Below are 19795 nucleotides of genomic sequence, written 5' to 3'. Positions count from 1 at the left end.
AGAAAGAAAGAAAGAAAGAAAGAAAGAAAGAAAGAAAGAAGTGAATTTGAAGCATGGAAGTATTTTAAATGGTTCCTTCAAATATATTAATCGCTATGAAAAGAAATAGCTTCCACTTCATTAAGAAATTTTATTGCTGATGCTTTTAACACATTGTTCCCTGAAGAGTGGCCAGCATGCCACAGGAAACAGTTTTCCACTGTGTGGATAAATATTTGAAATTCAAATAATGACATATTCGACCATGTGTTAGAACTGAATTTCTAGCCTGTCAAACCTGTTCTTTCACAGATATTATTGCTTTGTTTAGAGTGAGTTTGAACAAATTCCATGGGAGTAAAATGAGGGGCTCTGATTTCAGGGCTCACCTAGAAAGGAGTGTCTGTGGAGGATCTGCCTAGTGCCACCAACAAAAGGGAATAACTGAAGTCCAAGACTGCAGAAGCCGAAGGCACATCTGGGCCTCAACCCACCTGACCAGCACTTTCCAATATGTCTAACCCCCACATCGACAGCGAGAAAGGGCCTCTTCATCCACTTTTGGTCTACAGACTTCTAAGTTTCACCTATAAACATGGTCCCAGGTCCTAGATGGAGAGATCGAAGCCCAGAGGAATGAAATGACTCATTATTTCACTGATTTAAAATAAATCTAACTGTAAAAAAGGCAGCCTGACCAAGTGCACCTTGTCATTCCCATTACAGAGCTTGTGTCAGAAAACTTATGTGGGTAATTCTTCTCCAGCCTAAATTTCAAACCCCCAAGGAATCTCATTTAGACTCAGCAATTCCATACATAATAGGAGAAATGGTACAAAACCTCATTAATACCTTTCTTGGCGAGATATACCTTTAAATATATATATATCAAGTCATAGTCATGATGGGATCATACCTCATTGCAAACAGTACCTGGGGCTCTGCTACCTGTGGGATGCTCGCCCTGGGAAACCAGCAGCTTCCAAAAAGAAAAATCTTCAACCTGCTCATTATCTTACAAATAAATGACTTTGTTCTCCTCTCTCTTTTTCTCAGGCTGATTTTCCCCTTATATTGTGCCAGACTTCCTGTACCCTGTTATTGTAGGATATTGTCCTGACATGCTGCAACACAACATAATACAGTTCAGTGACTATTGACACAACTGGAGTGCCATAATCACATATATGCATAAGGGGAGCAAAGTGAAGACTCTCGATATTAATTCGGGTAGCAGAACAGCCTGACACCAGGCAGTGACACGTTTAATTAACTACCAGCACGCCAAAACTCGTGACCACCCCCAGCTAAGCATCATCCCTGGGAAGGGAGTAGAAACTCCTGTGAGCCCAGAGCAAGCCCTTGCCAGCATGCCCAGGTAGCGTATCAGCCAGATTGTTCATCCACTCACTCGTGGCTCAAGCTAATTGTCCATACCTGGAGGGCCTCACTGCTGGCCAAAGCCACTGGTCGAGTAAAAGACAAGGTGGTCGGTTTCATTCAGGACTTACTAGTTTAATGCTTACTGCATTAAATCGTGTGTTTGTATCATCTCTCTCTCCCCACCCAGATTAGAAATTGACATGTGTATTAGACCGTTTTATTTGAGACTGGAAATGAAAACCTCTTCCCCGGCTTACCCTTAAACTGATTGGTGAACTGCTCTTCTCAGTTCGGAAAACACATCTTCAAGGAAGCCAACACTGATCACCCAGATTAAGTCAGGAACATCTGTTACAACCCTCTTACGAGGCACTTATGTATCATTCGCTTTTCTTTCAAAATCAGCACTTATCAGAAATGTAAGTTTACACTAATGTGTGACTATTTATGTGTTTTTTGTATTAGTCTGGAAGCTTCCTGAAGGTAGGTCTATTGTCAGCTTTTGTCCCTGTCCAGTGACTCTCATGTGTAATACACGATTGACCTTCAATTAATAGTTGTTAAGTTTATGAGTACATGAATGAATGAATGAATGAATAAGGTGCCCAAAATATAAGCATTATAATGAGATGAGAACAGTTATCTGAGCTCAGAATAAATTTATTTCTCTGTTCCTGGGCACACAGCTGAATTGTATTTCCCAGCCTACCTTACAGTTAAGGTATGGTCACGTGACTTTCCGGCAAGTGAAACATGACTTCCGGGGTTAGGCCATAACAATCTCCAACTCATGTTTCTCCAAGCCCCTTTTCCCCTTGTGACTGTCTGGGATGGAGATCATCATGGCTACCTTGGAAGTAAATATTAAGGCTGGCAGAGTTCTGTAAGACTCCCTAAATAAGGACACAGAGTAGAGTCACCCTAACATATTCACCCATCTGCAGAACTGTTATGCTGAACACTAAATAAACTAATAAGTCTGAGTCTTCATATGCATGAAATCTTATTTGTTATAGCAGTTAGTGTTACGTGAACTAATACACCTCTTCTTGGTGATTCTCAACGAAGAAGACTTTAGAAGCCATATTATAATTTTGTGGGGAAAGGGATAATTGGAAAAATCTTCCTAAGTGACTTTACCTACATGTTCCTTTATTATAATCACTATCCTATACATTGTCCATAGTTGGCATAAAAGCAGGGCTTTAAAGATATATTTGACTAGATGATAGCCTTTGCAGATGTATAAGACACACTCATTCACTCACATGTGTGGACACGGGAGACAGACACAACAAAATCATGGTTCATCATCAGTAGTATCTGTGTTTTGATCCATTTTTTCAGAGCAGTCAGAATGTCATCGATGATTATTATCATACTAGTTCGTATGGAGGCAAAATGTAAAAAACATGGTTGATGCCCTCAAAAGAATCATGGTAGTATAGAAAGAAAACAGAATTGCAGTGTAAAAGACAGTTTCCTAGTGACTTGCCAGCAGTGAGACCCTGGCAACAATTATTTTACCTCTTTCTTTCTTCAGTTGTTAAAAAGGGATTAAAATCTGCAACTCAGATTTGCTGTAAGGTTATATGATTCAACGTACACAAAAGATCTGGTAGGGAAGAGAGACAAGTACATCGTGGACTATGACCAACTGTTTCACATGCTGCAGCAGAATTAGATGCAGAGGGTTTGGGGAACATAGCCTGTGGAGGTTGGAGAGTCAAGGAGAGGGACAGGGATAACTCAGAATAGGAAATAATGACTGATCCAAAGGCAAATGTGGAATTCAAATGGTAGCGGCTAGAGCAGTTTCAAGGTGATCTGGTAGAGTTTTCTGGTTCTCAAACTGGATGCTAAAAAATGAATGGGAAAACTACTGTGAGACTATCAGATCATCATCACACATTTCTTGAACACCAATTAAATTAGTAGGGACTCTAAAGTTTGCAATGCTGGTATAGACAGAAAGACAATAGTACAGTGAAGTTTAAATCATCTTGGACTGGCAGAGCCAAGATTCTAGATTCTGTCTATAATTAACTGCATATTTGACCTTGGAAAATTACATCAACTGCCCAAGCTTCATCTTCTCTGGGATATGAGGACATTGGCAAAATGATTTCAAGTTGATTTTCCTGATCTTAATGTGTGATTTCATTTCCATGTTCCTTCAGGGTCCACCATTTTTTTTTTTTTTTACCAACTGCATCTCTCAAATATAGCCTGCAGAGGGCACTAGACTAGGAATTAGAAAATCTGATTTCTCTTCCCAGCTCCACCCCTGACCAATTGTGTGACCCTGGTCAAATTGCTTAACCTGCTCATATCTCAGGTCCCTATCCATAAAACAGAGGGACAAACAAACTCTCCACCTACAACTAAGGGGTGTAGCCAGAGTTAATACCCTCATCGTTCTTTGAGCTGAGCAGATGAAAGGCACTGAAAAAAGTACAAAGAATTTTTATGTGCTATTGACTTTATTTTATTTTCTGTGGGGGAGGGAGCCTGCCCCAGGTGGAAAGCTGCTTTCTCTGAATCAAAGGGCAGGAACCCAGCGAGTTTCTCAGGATCAGGGCTTTAGACGGGGCTGTGTATACTGACCGTGCCAGCCAATTCTCCAGTTCAATTTCCTTTAACCTGGTGCTCCAGGCAATAACTGTGCAACTCTGCAGTTTAACAATGTGCTCTTTGTCCCACAAGTGTTCTCATGTCACAACTGCCCAGGTAATGTGTTCGAGCCTGTAGGAAGAATCAAATAGTTAATGAGGGAAGGGCTTGGCGTGCCTTATGTAGGTTGTATCAGCAAGTCCCAACAAGAAAGCATTCTCTCTCTTCTAATTTCTGACCTACCCCCAAAATGTACAAGTGTCACTACCAGGAATGAGCCTCCTTTCCCAGCGGGCTTTTATCAATGCATTGGTGAGCTGTGTTTTGTTTATGGTTTTATGCCGCCTATTTTCCCAGGGATATTATGTTTGCTACAGAGCCCTTGAGTTTGTGTCAGCTTTTAAAGCTACCAGCACCTTTTCAGTTTTTATTAAGCCCTTAATATGATATGAATAGGGGAACTATTTGACTAAAGAGCCATAATCACCCCTGAGGAAAACATCCATCAGCAACCTCTATGTGGTCCCTGAACCTCTAAAAGGTGTCATCTCTCTGGGGTGTATCTGGTGAGAGCATTCTCTGGCAGATGCCAAGAAGCCAAGGCATTAGATGGGACTTAGAAGGACATTTTCTAACCATTACAAATTGCCTAGTCTAGCATCTCAAATTCACCTACGTGATGAGCCTTAATTAAATTTGTTGAGATTTGATCCTTTATCCCCAGATGTGGCTCTGACAGAGATTGCTGACATAAATAATGTGCGCTCCAAGAGCTTGCCAGGCTCCAGGCTCAGCTGGGACAGCCGCGGCTTTTTAAATGTCATTCCCAAGATTTCCTGGAGGTGTTCAGCTTCCCTCTTTCTAGTCTGGGAAGAGAGCTATGGGCAACATCAGCTCAGATGACACGAACGCCTCTTGACAGAGCATTCCTGCTGGACAGGTGCATTAGCTGCAGCCACCTGGACAGGTGCATTAGCTGCAGCCACCTCCGACACAGAAGGCAGCCACCATCCGCAAGGACGGTGTCGCCGAACTGAAGGCATTTCTTGCAGAAATCTTGAATCTGATGCGCTTGAATAAGCTGCCTTCAAAAGTATACACACGCACACGCACGCGCGCGCGCGCACACACACACACACACGCACACATACACACATCTGAAAAAGTTATCAGGGTTTGCTTTATTTGACTGTAGTATTCCAGGAAACGGTCCAGGTGGCAAAATCTCCCAGCAGCTTCCTGGTTCCTCATTCCTGACTTGTTCTCCTCCTTGGCGCCAACAAAAGAGGCGTTCTCACTCTAGAAGTTTTTGGCTCATTATGGCCCAGGCTGCTTTCAACTGGCTCTGGGTGGGTTATATTCTGAGGGCTGGCTGGTAGAAGCCACAGCAAAGTCTCCGACAGGGCACTCATCACCTTTATGTATATTTCCGCCTGAACCTTGGCTTGAACTGAACTGACAGCCCTATCTTCATGTCCACCTCCAATGGACTCTATTCTCTGGCCACAAAGAATGACTCCACGCTTCCTGGCTTCTTCAGCTTCTCACGGCCTGGACCTGCTCTGCCTGGAATGCCTGTCACCGCTCACAGGCTGGCAAATCCCATCTTAGCCTTCCGTACACGGTCGACATGTGAACAAGGCCAGTCCCAGACCCTCTGGCAAGGCTGGGCAAAAAGAACCAAGGCTTCTGAACCAGACAAATGCAACTTTAATAAGAGAGCTTTTGTTCCCAGCTGTGTGACTCGGGGAAGATAGATTTACCTCTCTGAGAATCAGGGCAGTGCAGTGAAGATTAAGCAAGAATGAAAGGAGCACGGTATTCGCTACTGGGTAGACACCCCAGAAAGACTACTCATTTGCCCTCCTTCCTGCTTCCTCTGTACCGCAGAGAATCGCATATGCCCACCAGCTGTAGTGCCAATCACACTGCATGACAATAATTTGTTTGTGCCTTTCCCATGAGACAATCAGTAAGTTCCTCAGAGATGCTTAAAAGGCCTTTTTTTTTTTTTTAATCTCTGTGCCCCATCGCTCAGTCCGGTATACATTAGGCATTCAACATGTAGTCAGTGAAGGAGCATGCATCAGCAGGAAGTTGTAAAGAAAATGTTTTCTTTGCTTTGCCTGGGAGAAAAGTATGTTATCTTTGATGTCCCCACCTCCTTAAACCAGCCTTATCTGAATTTTCTGAACTTCAGGTGATTTCAAATGTCAGTTCCGAACTGGATATTTCGAGCTAGCATGGGTATCTTGATGAAGAATTTCCCTTCTGCATTCCACAAACATCTGCGCTCGTGTACAAAGTTGAAAAGTAAGCATCTGGGTAGAGTTCATCTCTCCTGTATCTGGCAACCCAGCACACACATAGCTAAACAGTTCTTCAGCTTGACCAGCAATCCACAAGTTAGAAAACTGACATGCAAATGACCACTAGCCAGATGGAATGGAAACCCAGCCACAGACCTAAGGGAAGCGGGGAGTAGAAACAAAGGTACTATTCTCTGCCTCCCTCATCCCTTCGTCTCCATCCTGTGAAAACCTCAGTTCGTTTGAGGGACTTAGAAGCCGATGCTACAAAATCACAGACTGTTTTCCCTTGCTTCACATCAGTTTTCTCATCAATTAAATGGGAGAATAATACTTTCCACAAAATATTTCCACAAAATAATGATATTGTGGGGAAATGTCCTCACACGATTAGATATCTGTTTGCATCTGTTTTCCCATGAGTAGATCCAGCCTTGAGTCACATCTGCTTTAACTGCAGAATAACTGAGAACATTTTATTAGTAGTATTAGGCAGATGGGTCAGCATTTGCCCCCTGCATGGCCACAAGCAGCACACTAGCTGGGTGTATGTGGGTTAATGTTTCTTATCCTACTGCTGGTTATGTTCCGTCCACTATGCTAAATTGAGGATGTCACAGAATAAGGATGTGACCACCTTTCTGAGGACTGAAGAGGGCTGGAATTGTTTGTAGGACAGCAGCAACGCAGAGAAAGAGATCTCAAAGGTCACGCCGAGGAATATAGGTAATTGTTATAAGCTCTAGAATACCAGTGTTTGAAAAGATGTGTGTCATGATTGATCCTATGATTTAGAAGGATATTTGGTGATATTAGGGAGAATGGATTAGTGGCTCCTGAGAGATTAATTAAAAGGTTGCACTGATCGATCGGAATGAGAGATGATAGGGTCCCGCCCCAGGCCACTGGCAATGGGAAGAGAAAGGAGACAGAAAAAATATATATTTTGAAGGTCAAAGCTGCATGGGTTGGGGACCAACATTACAAACAGGGATATAGGAGAAAGAGGAAGAAGGCAAAATGGCTTGTGTTAACACAATTAAATATTTTAAAAGCCCTCTTTCCCTAAAAAGCCAGGATACACTTATCCATCCGTGACAAGAGCTTTATCAAAAACAATATTTGATTGGTAAGTTTCCTTTCTTAAGATATCTGGTTTTATCATTTAAATCAAACCCTCCTCCCTCCAAGGAAAAAAAAACTGAATTAAGTAGTGAAGGTGATTTGGTCATTAGCTAAAAGGATTGGGCTGACTACGCCAGCCCTTGACGTTCAACTCTATGGTTCATCACATGTGAGTTTTGACCACTTTAAATGACTGAAATGGTAGCACCCCACTGCGGAAAGAGCCGGGCTCCTCCTGGCTCGCCAAGGTTATAATCCTGAGGCCAAGTTTCTGAATTCCAACCCATTCAGGACAGATACTTTGTGGAACTCCATCCCTGACCCAAGCGGGCCATCTCTAAATGCAGGTTTATAGCGGGTCGATGATCAGCTTCTATTCTACTTTTTAGTATAATAGAATAGTGGTCTTATCTTTGCAGATTTCAAGCATTCTGTGAAAATTGGGTTTGGAAGCAAGCACTAGATTTGGTGGATAGAAACAAGAGAATCTCCCAGAATTCTCGAATAATTCAACAGGGTTCCTGTAGGTAATAAACAAGAAAAATAAAGGGAAGGAAATCATCATCAGGTATGTTTCAGAAACACAAGGCTTTGTAAAATTGTACAGGTTAATAAATCAGTCAAGAGTCCCAGTGGGCACAGAGGACACATTCAAATTAGGATAATTTGAAGAGAGCTTTAAAAAGACACTATGTATAAAAATATGAACCAGGGTATCAAGAAACCCTAAGAAATATTGCAATTCCCCGGGTTAGTTGTAGACTTAACAACCCAAGGTCAGAAGAGCAAGGTCATAGATGTTTATTGGAACCTGGAGTCAAAGAGAGATGAGTGGAGACAGAAGCTGAGGGCTTTGGTCAAGATGAGCCTGCAGGGAGGGAGCCAGAGGAAAAATCATGCCACTCCACTCTCTCACTTCCCTCCAACCTTCCGCTCGTGCTCGCCCCTGCGTGAGCCCCTACACTCCAGAGACATGGGACCCATTCATTTAGTCCACACGGGTCAGTCTCCTGGGGAATAACTTGTCCAGAGAGGTGAACGGAAGACACACAGAGTAACTGCTTCCTGAGGAGCTTGACATTCTTTAATGTAACGGTCAGCGTGTGTCACTCCAAGCACTACTTCTTCTAGGCGGCAGTCCCCAAACCGATGCGATTGCAGCATGTTTACTGAGTATGTCAAAGAAAGTGCTTTGATGAAGAAATGTGGCTTTGATGGCAGATTGAAGATTTGGTATATCAAATTAAAGAACAGTAAAGGTCCACTGTGATTTAGGAAGCAATGTACTTTACCGATCACTCTTCTACCAACATCTGTGGTTCGGAGCAGAGCTGTTGATATTATCCTCATTTTCCAGATGAGAAAACAGAGAAATCTCCCTGCTCATCTTAGTGCACAGAGCTCAATGAAAACGTGTCCCTGGATTCCATTAGGGGTCCCTGGATGCCCATGGCATGAATGCCAGTGACTGAGGTCCGTCTCCTAGCTTGCCTTGGGAGTAGATTTGAAAAAGGGTGATCTCTGCTGTTGACTGCATGTTTGTGCCCCCCGAAATTCATACATTGAAATCTAATCCCCAATGTGATGGTGGTAGGAGGCAGGGCCTCTGGGAGGTGATTAGATCATGAGGATGGGGCCCTTATGAATGGGATTAGTGCCCCTATCAAAGAGGCCCCAGAGAGCTCCCTCGCCCATGCGAGAGCTCCATGTAAGGACACAGCAAGAAGACAGCCATCTGTGAACCAGGAAGTGGTCCCTCACCAGACACCGAATCTGCCCACACCTTGATCTTGGACTTCTCAGCCTCCAGAACTATGAGAGACAAATGTCTGCTGTTTATAAGCCACCCAGTCTATGGTATCCTATTACAGCAGCCCAAACAGACTAACAGTTTTTTAAGGAGCTACTTGTAGAAAGCTCATAAGCTTTAGTTTCAGATACTTTATTAAGTCTCTAGACTCTCACTCAGCAAGTCCATCCATCTACAAACATTTTTTAAGCCCTCCCTTATATGAGATACTGTGCTAGCGGCTGGGTGCAGTAAATGATGAAGATTTGTAGTTTGGGTTAGAGTAAACACGATATCAGAAAAAATTTATTCTACCCTATGGGAATTTACAGTCTAATGGGAAAGCAACCCAAAAGCTCAACAGGAAAATGGAAAACAAACTGTGATATAGCCATGAAATAGTGTACAGCAATAAAAGGGAACAAATACTGATGCATGCTACGACATGGGGGAATCTCAAAAATAAATCAAGGAACCACCTGGGAAGACCAGGTGCTGTAGGCATAAAAAATAAAAATAAAAAAAATAAGAGTTTGTAAGCTGACAAGATCTTTACAATCTATGAAGTCTATGAGGGTTGCCTTGCCTAAAAAAATTTTTTTAATTAAATCAATCGATCAATCAATCAATCAATCAAAGAAAAGAAACCAGACACAAAGCGTATATACTCTGTGATTCAATCTATATGAAGTTCAAGACCAGGCAAACCAATCTATGGTAATAGAAATTATAACATTCGTTATCTCCTGATGAGACTGACCAGGAAGGAGCATTAAAGAAACTTCTGGAAGCTTGAAAATGCTCTATATTCTTGACTAAAGTGTGGTTGCACAGGTGTACATATATGCAAAACAAAACTCATCAAATGATATCTTTAAGATTGATGCAATGTATATTTATAAATTATACCCCAGTTTTCAAAAATCTAATAGGGAACGTGACAGTGAAATGTGCATACTCTTGCTGTGCTGACCTCTCAGTCATTTTCTCCCCCACGTGGCTACCTCGAGAACCCCACACATGTATTGCAAGGCCACAGGCATGGCTGTGAGGAGCACGGGCACTGCCACGTGATAGATACAGGGGTAAATCTCAGCGCTACCTTCCTGAGGTGTGATTTCGAACAAGTCGCATAACCTCTCTGATCCTGAACTTGCTCACGTGCAAAATCAAGCCGCAGTGTACTGTGTTGTCGTGAGAATGAAATGAGAAATGAAGAAAAGACTTGGCATGCTTCCTGACGCATTGAGAGAGCTCAGAAAATAACTGGGGGTTATTATCATTATCGCTATTGCTGCGAGTCTGCCCTCCACTCCAGTTCACCTGGAGTGAGAGAAATTCAGAGAGAGAGACACAGACAGACAGAGACAGAGAGAGAGATACAGAGACAGAGAGTAGGCAGGCAGAGGAAATGGGTAGTGTCTGTGAACTCTCTTTTTTCCTTTTCCTTTTTGTCTCCCAGAAGTCTCTCGTAGGCAAGTTTGAGGCTGGTCGCGGTGGAGGATGTGGCCGACCGGACATGACTGGGAGCTGGCCTGCAGGCCCTCTTCACATGCAGGGCAGTAGCTGCGCTGCTGTGCCCCGGCCTGTGGACCCACTGTGGTGGAGGGCTGGGGCTCTGGTGGCTCCCTCAGCCACAGCCCTCACGAATCTGACCTGAGTTCTTCACAGAGCCACTGTGCCTTAAGGCAAGAGGTGAGGCCCCGTGGTACCTGCCAGCCAGCTGCTTCCATAATAGAATATTGATCTCCACCGGGAGAGTTGCAAGCCCCGTGCACCAGGCATCGGCCATTAAAGGCAAGCCCTCTGCAGATGGCAAATCCATCAACCATCGATTTGATATTAACAAGCAATTACAATGCAGTCTCTGTATTACCTGCACTTGGGGATGTCAAGGTGATTGTTTCAAGAGGAGAAAAAGGAAAAAAAACCCACAAGAAAACAATAACAAAAAAACTTGATCACTCCAGAGCTGGCTTTCTAGAATTCTTTCCGATGAGGATGAAGCTACACGCTACAGAAGAATGAGCACTGCACTTGGAGTCAGGAAAATCAGTGAGCCTCTATCTGGAGATCTATATCCATCGCTTTCCTTCCTACCTTGTTCCTGAAGCAATGCTTCTCAACCCTGTCTGCGGAGCTTTTAAAACTCCCAGCACCAAGACCACATTCCAGAACAAATACATCAGAAACTCAAGCGGGGAGAGCCAGATATCCACAGTTTTTAAGCCCCCGCCCCAAGCTTCTGGTGTGCAGGAGAAAACCTTGAGAACATCAAAGTGAGGTGGCTGAAACCGGTGATCTTCAAGGCAGCGAGTTTCAGCCTTGCATGTGCACACAGGTCATTTGGAATCTTGTTCCTATGCAGATTCTGACTCAGTAGCTCTGACTTAGTATGTCTGAGATTCTGCATTTGTAACAAGCAACCAGATGACGTTGCTGTTGCAAGTCTTGGAACAGTATACTGAGTAACAGCACTCTAAAGTACTTTATCTCCCCAACATTTAAAAAAGTCTTCAACAGCACCATCCAATAGGGCTGTCTGCAGTGAAGGAGATGTTCTTTGTCTGTGCTGTCCAGCATGGTATAGAAGCTACCAGCCACCTGTGACTACTGAGCACTTGAAATGTAGGCTAGTACTACTGAAAAACTCAATTTTTAACTTAATGTAATTTCTCTATAACTGGCAATTGTATTTTTGACCCCCTTTCAAATTATTGAAACTTAAATGATTTAATTTAAATAGCCACGTGTGACTAGTTGGTACCATAAGTCCAGAGGTTTTAAAACATGAAGCATATGACAGGCCTAAGAAAGGGTGTTCATAACATATCCATAAGCGGGATCACACATCCTCCCCCCACCCCGGGAATAAGGCCCAATTCATGGCAAGGCGTTCTCTGGCTCAAAGTAAGCCCCAAACCTAAACCCCCGTGAATAGAATGTGTTGGTTCTGGGTATATCATGAGAGAGAAGCAGTTAGAGATGCCACTGAAGAGGTGATCTTTGTACTGTGCCTCCTAGAATAGCAGAATGAGTTTGGGCTTTACCCCAAGGGCAATGGCCAAGGTCAGGCTAAGCCATCACGGCAGCACAGCAGAGGGAACCCCCGAGACCGCCCGAAGCGAGCGGGGAAGAGGCAACCAGGGGAGGTAACGTTTGAGCTGAGTCTTCATGGATGGGAAGAGGTTCACCAGCAAGCCACATCGGGGGAGGAGACAGTACAGAAGAGAGAAGGCAAACACGAGGAAGGACCGAGCACCGCGGGCGTGGTAGAGGGAGGGAGCGTGAGACTCGGAGGCCTTGGGGAGTCCAGCCTCAACGAAGGACAACAAAAGACGAAACGCAGCGATGGCTCGTCTTCCTTCAAAAGGTAACAGGCATTATTATTGAGAAGACGTCCTAAGAGGTGGCTCCAAACGGGGCTACTGAACAGTTACAGAGGCAGCGCACTGCCTAATTCCAGGAGCGGCTCTTTGCATAAATACAATGTCAGTGGCATCTGTGGAGTTGTGAGCACTGCCACGTGTTAGTCTTTTAAATACAATTTTTGTTAAAGTTCTCTTGTTTAACCCCCATGAGAATAGAGCCTTCAAACTGGAGGCAACTATAAAATGAGCCCCAGTTTCCAGGGGTTTTGGTATCCTGAGAACTAAATGAGGAGAAGAATTACGGGGCTCCTACATGCTGGGTACAGTTCCAGTGCTTTAAATATGTCGCCTCAGATGTCTCAACATTCCTACGAGGAAACATAGCTGAGACATCAAGGCAGTGCACACAGATAGAAACTGTTAGAGCTAACACGCTGGCCGAGTCTTGATGGATTTTTACATCCATGCTCTGTCCACCACTTGGTGATTTCTTAAAAGTGTAACAGGGGAAGCCATTCGTCTCTTTCCATGTTTTACAACCCTATGGGAAATCACTCATTTGCCCGTTATTAGGACACATACTTTGAGACATCACAAGGCTCTGATGTAGCTGAAGTTATATCAACTTACCACAGCGACACTGGTCATCTCACACCAATTAGAACCTCTGCATGGCAGCAGTATCCGCCTTAGATTCATTAGAAAGAGAAACTAATTACTTTAAAATTTCTATTTAGTTGGCACCTTATCAAAATATGACTACCCGGGAGGAAGAGTAATAAACTGGATTCATGGTGATTTATCACACCCTGCCAGAATCATAATTGTATGTTTGTGTATCTGTGGACCACCCTCAGTTGTCCCATCAGAAGCTCACTCAGCTTCTCTGTGTTACTTCTCAGTACCATCTAGGTCTCCCTGGGCACGCTAATGCACTCCAGTAGCTTTACATACCACGTACCTGCTATTTATTGCCAAATCTGTAGCTCCTTCCTTAACATCATTTCATAGCACCCAACACCTACATTCATCTGCCTGTGAGACTCTTCCACTTTCTGACTTAACATGTCCGAGACCAAACATACTCCCTCTTCCTACAATCTTGCTTTTTCTCTTGTGTATCCTTTGTCAGTGAATGGGACCGCCACCCGCATGGTCACGCAAGCCAAGAACCTGGCTGTCTTCTTTGATTCTTCTCTCTCCAATCCTTCACCATCTCCAACCCTCGCTGCCATCTAATCACTCCCACATTTTTCAGCTCTATATAACAGAAAACATAAACAAACAAGCAAATAATTCCAGTGATTTAAATAACTCAGTTATTTAAATATCTTCCCAAAGTAGAAAGTCTGAGCTCAATATGGTGGCATAATAGTCATCAGGGATCCAAGCTCCTTTATTCTGCTTACCATGTAGCTTTCAGTTTCCATCCCAAGGTCATCTCACAGTCCAAGATGGCTACTGGAGTGCCTCCATCATATCCATGTTGTAGGCAAGAAGAAGGAAAAGGGAAATGGAGTAGGATGGGAGGGAGACTTCCGGCTAATTCAGTTTCCTCTAATCAGCCTTCCCCAGAATTTCACATTCACTCCTGCTAATTCTTATTGCCTATAACTTAGGGCCATGGAAGATTAATAAATATAATATTTTAGCTGGGTAGCCTTCTACCCCATAAAACATGAGGTTATGTTTCTAAGGCAGAAAGGGAGAACAGATCTGGGGATGCGACGAGCTGTTTCTGTCATCTCAAGTGTTGCCTCTACCTGCTTTAGATTTAACATACCTACCTGCATCTCTACATCACACCATCATTGATGAAGTTGAGGCCCGATCCTAAAGGAAGAGCAATTCCAGTGACAGCTGGAACAATGTGTACTGAGCGAGGAAAACAGTCTTTATCCAATTTAAAATGGCGTTTTCCAGTCTGCCTGCCCCCACCGAAAAAGCTCTTAGTTCAAAAGGACCAGTGATGTTAGAAGGACTAATGTCTCCACCTGCGCCTCAATTTAATAGCAAGAGATTCCACATGTCAGACAGGAAAAAGGGGTCGGAAGGAGAATGTGCATTATGATAAATAATTGATGTTAATACCAACAATAAAGACAAACCGTGGTGGTAAATGTCACAGCAGAACCAAGGAAATGTTCCACTGTGATATTTTGATTTCAGGCCAACAGACTCTACAATCACCCAACACAGTTTCATCAGGAATTCATCAATGTCAAAGCACCTAGGCTGCCAGTCTTTGGTGTTTACTACAGTGGGGGCCTAAATAACACCATCTGGCTTTGCATCCATCATCTAGCTCACTAGGGCTGGCTTTCTGTCATTATCTGCAGACAAAATGGAATATTATAATGGGCTTTATGCCTCTCCTCTACCTCAGTATTCTCATAGAACACCCTTACTTCTCTGTACCCCAGGATCTAACCCAGTGCCTGACCTGTAGTATCCCCAGAAATTAGTATTGCACTAAACTAAATTAAACATCAAGCTTCATCCTGTGGATTATTAATTCTTAGTTGTACTATATAGTCAAATACACAGTCATGCAAGTCACAAAACAACCTGTCACCCATGAGCCCGCACTGCCATTGTCCAAATGTAGTCAGTAAAGCAGAGCATCATCTCAAACAACTTCCGAGGGTCAAGTCTAGGTACCTATACGTACCAGCTGTGAGGCTTAGGTCAACCTGTTAACCTTTTAGTTCCTTATCTTCCAAATGGAAATGATAACATGGACCTGACTCTATGTTTTGTGAGGAATAAATAAAATAATCTATGTAAAAGGCCAAGCACATTTTGTGGTTCTTAAGAAAAGGTAGTACACTGCCCAGCCTCCCTCAACATATGTTTTCCAGATGGTATTTAAAATATTTTAGACCTTAAAGGAACTGAAATTAACTATAAATACAATGAGAGAAATTTTATTGAGAAATTTACACACATTATCTGACTTAAACCTCACAACATACTTAAGAGAGAGCTAATTACCATGAGGAAAGGGAGCTCCAAGGTCGTCAGGATGACAAGTGTAAGAGTCTACATTTAATCCAGTGTCTATCCTATTGAAAACACTCAAGGACAGCAAATAAGTATTAGAATTGGGGCAAGACTGAAGAACGTTTAAGTTCTTTTCCAAATACTGTCCCAATTCTGAAATCTAATTTTTGTGACAAATAACTATATTCTATAGTACAGAAGTAAAGATGACTCCCATGCAGAAGCTGGAAGGATGGTGTGGTGGAAACTGATGGACTCAGAAATCATCGTGTGTGTGTGTGTGTGTGTGTGTGTGTGTGTGTGTGTGTGTGTATGCACGAGCGCGCATGCACACACACGTGTGTGACATCAGTATCCTGAGTCAGAAGTATATGAGGAGTGAGAGGAGGAAGCATTACCTTATAATGAAACAGAAATGAGCCCATTGCTTAAACAGTGTATGCCAGGCATTGTACTAATAACTTTATATCTATTACCTGTAATCCACCCAGCTAAGTTGTGACGTTGGTTTGATATAATCTTTGTTTTATGGTTGAAAAACAAAGCTTAGAGACACTGAACATATATCCAGCTTCAAATACTGGTCTGTCTGATTCACAAGCCCCTCCTGTTTTGACACTATTTGTGAGGAATGGAAATATAATATCTGAGTGGCAGATACAAAACATGGTCTGCCTAACCCATTGTGGTAGTTTTAAAATACGTCCACCAATTTTATGATACTCTTCCTTTCAAACAGTGAAGCCTAAATGTAGGTTGGATTATAATGCATAGACTATGGCAAAAGTGAAAGTGTGTGCCTTCTGAGACTCAATAAAAAAAAAATAAAAAAAAAATAAACCAGTGTCTTCTCTTTTTCTTAGATCGCTCTGCGGGGAGCCAGCTGACATATTGTGAGGACACTCAAGCAGCCTATGGAGCAGTCCACACGTTGAGAAACAGGCCTCCTGCTAACAGCCAGCAAGCAATGAGGTCGTTTTCAACGGCCATGTGAGTGAGCCAGTTTTGAAAATGCATCCTCCGGCCCTGTCAAGCTTTCAGATGACTGCATCCCCGGTGGACATCTTGGTGGCAGCTTCATGAGAAACCTCGAGCCAGAACTGGCCAGGTAAGCTGCTCTGTAACTTCCGATTCACAAAACCTGGGAGATAACAGATGCTCATTTTTTTAAGCTACTAGGTTTTGGGATGGTCTATCACACGTGATAGATAACTAATACACCTATTGGGCAGTCAAGAAAGTAGTCGAGGAAAAGGTGGAACCAGCCCTCCTCGTCCTCATGCTGTGTTCTGTCCCCTCATTCTACCGTTCTGGCCACGGACAGTAAAGAATCAGGCCATGGAGTTCTTTCTGTGTCAACCCACTCTGCCTTGTGGTTGTCAGTGGTAGAGCCATTTCTCCTCAATCTTCAGAAAATCATAATCAGAAAGAGGAAACACCCATGATTCTATAGCATAAAACCCAAGGAGATATGTGATCCATAAAGAACCTGTTAGCATGTTCTAGATAGAACAACAGGGACTCAGGAATCATGGGGCCTGGGTTGGAGCTTCAGATCTGCCATTGACAATGTACGCATTATTTAACTTCTCTAAATCTGTGGTGTTCTCATTTACAAAGTGAGGACAATGATTTCCAATTCATAAGGTGATTATAATGATGTAAAAAACTCATTTACATGGAGCTCCTAGCACATGTATTCATTCAACAAACATTTAATGATGTTTTAGGCACTGTATCAATTACTGGTGAGGGTAAGACACACAGCATCATACCCTCACAGAGCTTTCAGAGGAAAATAAACATAATCAAGTAATAATTTTCTCTAAAGTATGGTAAAATGTGTGGCACATAGGAGATATTCAATAAATATTTGAGTTTTCTTCCCTTTTACCTTCTCCTAGAGTCTGACTTCGTCATGGAGGTGATGTTCATGGTGGTGGTGGTGGTAGTTTTTCTTCAAGACAGCTCATTTGTCTTGTGACCTCTAAATCAAGGTCACGGCCTCCCTCCATTTCCTGCCAGAGTCCACAAAAAAAAAAAATGAGCCATAATCATTCTCCCTAACACAGATACTTCATTTTTAAAAGAACATATTTATTTTCTAATTCACTAATAAAATCGACACTAGAGTCATTATTTGTAATAAATATTAGGAACTTAGATCTACCCAGTAATAATGGGCCTAGCTGCAATCCTTGATTCAAGGATGTACTCTAGATCTGCTTCGTGGAAGGACAAGGAAGGGAGAGTGAAAAACACTTTTTTTTCCCCGAATTTGTTCTTGAACTACATCACCCAAAATGTGTACACTTGATGATTCAAATGACCACAGAATCCTCAGACTATTGTGAAGCCCAGTGGGTCGTGGTGAGTAGAAGCATTGGTGGCAGTCAGGAGACATGCTCAAATTTGCAGTGCTCTGTAGATGGTATCTAAGTCAGAAGACTGTCCTGCATCTCCTGATGGCTTGCTTTCTGCCGTTTGTCTCTTGCTGGCACTTTTCCATGATGGTGGTGCTGTGGCCAGGAAAACACAGTGGATGTCAGGAAACCCGGGTTCTTTGAACTAATGGAGTGGTCTTTGTTCAGTTATGTTTCTCCTTCCTGAGGCTCAGTTTTCTTAGACATAAAGTAAAAGCAATGGATTTTATAAGCCTTTTTTCTAGATTTAAAATGATAATGATAATTGTCCCTTTCCAACAATAATTGCCACCACTATTGAGCGCTCTTCCTTATGAGCTGCTCTGGGCTTTATTTATATTGTTTTTCTAATCTTCGAACTAACCCTGAGATAAGCAGCATCATGATGCTCATTTTATAGGCACAAGTGGCTTGTTAAGTGACTTTCCCAAAGGAAGAGACAGGGCTGGAGTTTGGACTCAGTTCTGTTCTGCTCTAAGCTAAGTGATTCTGGACCTTAGACTCACCCAATGACAAGTTATTCCAGAAATACTCAGGAAAAAGCTCACGTCATATGTCACGATGGAAGAATATAAAAATAGAAAATGATAATCACCCCACAGTGTGTTTTAATATGATTTTTATATCATTTTGTAATAGTTTAATGGTTTTTTTCACCTATCTCACTACTGAGTAATCTTGAGGTAGGCTGAATATCTGTGGACTCCATATATCCTAGGGAAAAAAATTTTAGTAAGACTTAAAACAAAAATATGTCAATAAGAATAAAGAGTACACTTTTAGCCTGGGAGGACCCTCTGAATATTTGTGAGCCCAGAGCACCTTGCTTATCAGGTCCATTTTGTTTAGCTCCCGTATAATCAGAAGTTAAGGATTCTCGCTGGACCTTAAAGATGACTTTTTTCCATAAGAATTGCCGAGTGCCTGCTATGTGCTGAGCAAAGTATCTGGACCTCTGTGCATACCTATTTCATTATCTCCCAACATCTAACCAGTGAAACAGGTGCAATGAACTCCATTCTGCAAATGAGAAAAATAAGAATCAGAGAAAAGAAAGGAATTTCTCAAGGTAATACTGCAAGTAAGAGGCAGAGGAGGGATTAGAACCCAAGACTGCCGAATTCCCTTCGCTGCATCAAGCTCGCTTCACGAAGATGCTAATCTCCCATTGCTTATTTGGAAAGACTTGCTCCTCTCCCACTTATGAAAAGGTCACTCTATCCAATAAACCCAGAAGCAGATATGAAACATGATGCAATGAAACCCAGGCAGAGTACTTTAGATGTGGACCGGGGAGCAGAAGCGTTCCTGGCAATGTGACCCTGAAACTGAGAAGGAAAAATCTTCCAAAGCCCCTGAAACTGAATATTTTCTCAAGCCCCACCTATAACCAAAAATAGGTTGTAAAGATGTAAAGATGCCAATATCTAGGAAACACCATAATTAAACATGCTGGAAATCTCCTGGCATTAGGGAGCGTGTCAACATTTCTGGAGAGTTAAAACAATGATTAAAAAAAAAAATCAGTGAAAAAAATATTTTTTAAAGAAACAGTGGACAATGGTTCAGTAGCAGATGGCCAAGAGAAATAAGAGCTGCATTTTATTTGGAGTTTATTACATATACCCTTTAACTCCAGTATAGCCTCTATAAGGTAGATTGTTACTATTCCCTATTTGTAGATAAGGAAACTGTGCTTGAAATTCTTCATCTGCCCCTCCAGATCTTTCCTCCACTCTCCACACCTGGTGTATACTCTAGAAAACTGACATTTATGGACTACATCAATGAGCCCCTTGC

The 19795-nt window shown here is 42.6% G+C and overlaps 1 long non-coding RNA gene across 1 annotated transcript in view; it reads left to right on the top strand.

Annotated features, from left to right (window-relative positions):
• LOC120595446 (uncharacterized) overlaps positions 1–19795 on the top strand; it is a 169486-nt gene that overhangs the window by 113212 nt on the left and 36479 nt on the right. Inside the window, exon 3 of the long non-coding RNA XR_005650827.1 lies at positions 16436–16680. This is a non-coding gene — a long non-coding RNA (uncharacterized LOC120595446). The remainder of the gene's footprint in view (positions 1–16435; positions 16681–19795) is intronic.

Source organism: Pteropus medius, unplaced genomic scaffold, assembly GCF_902729225.1.
Source record: "Pteropus medius unplaced genomic scaffold, Ma_sr-lr_union100, whole genome shotgun sequence".
In the NCBI taxonomy this organism is placed as follows: Eukaryota; Metazoa; Chordata; class Mammalia; order Chiroptera; family Pteropodidae; genus Pteropus; species Pteropus medius.
The sequence above is the reverse complement of the archived record's forward strand: the minus strand, read 5'-3'. Positions and strand labels throughout refer to the sequence as shown.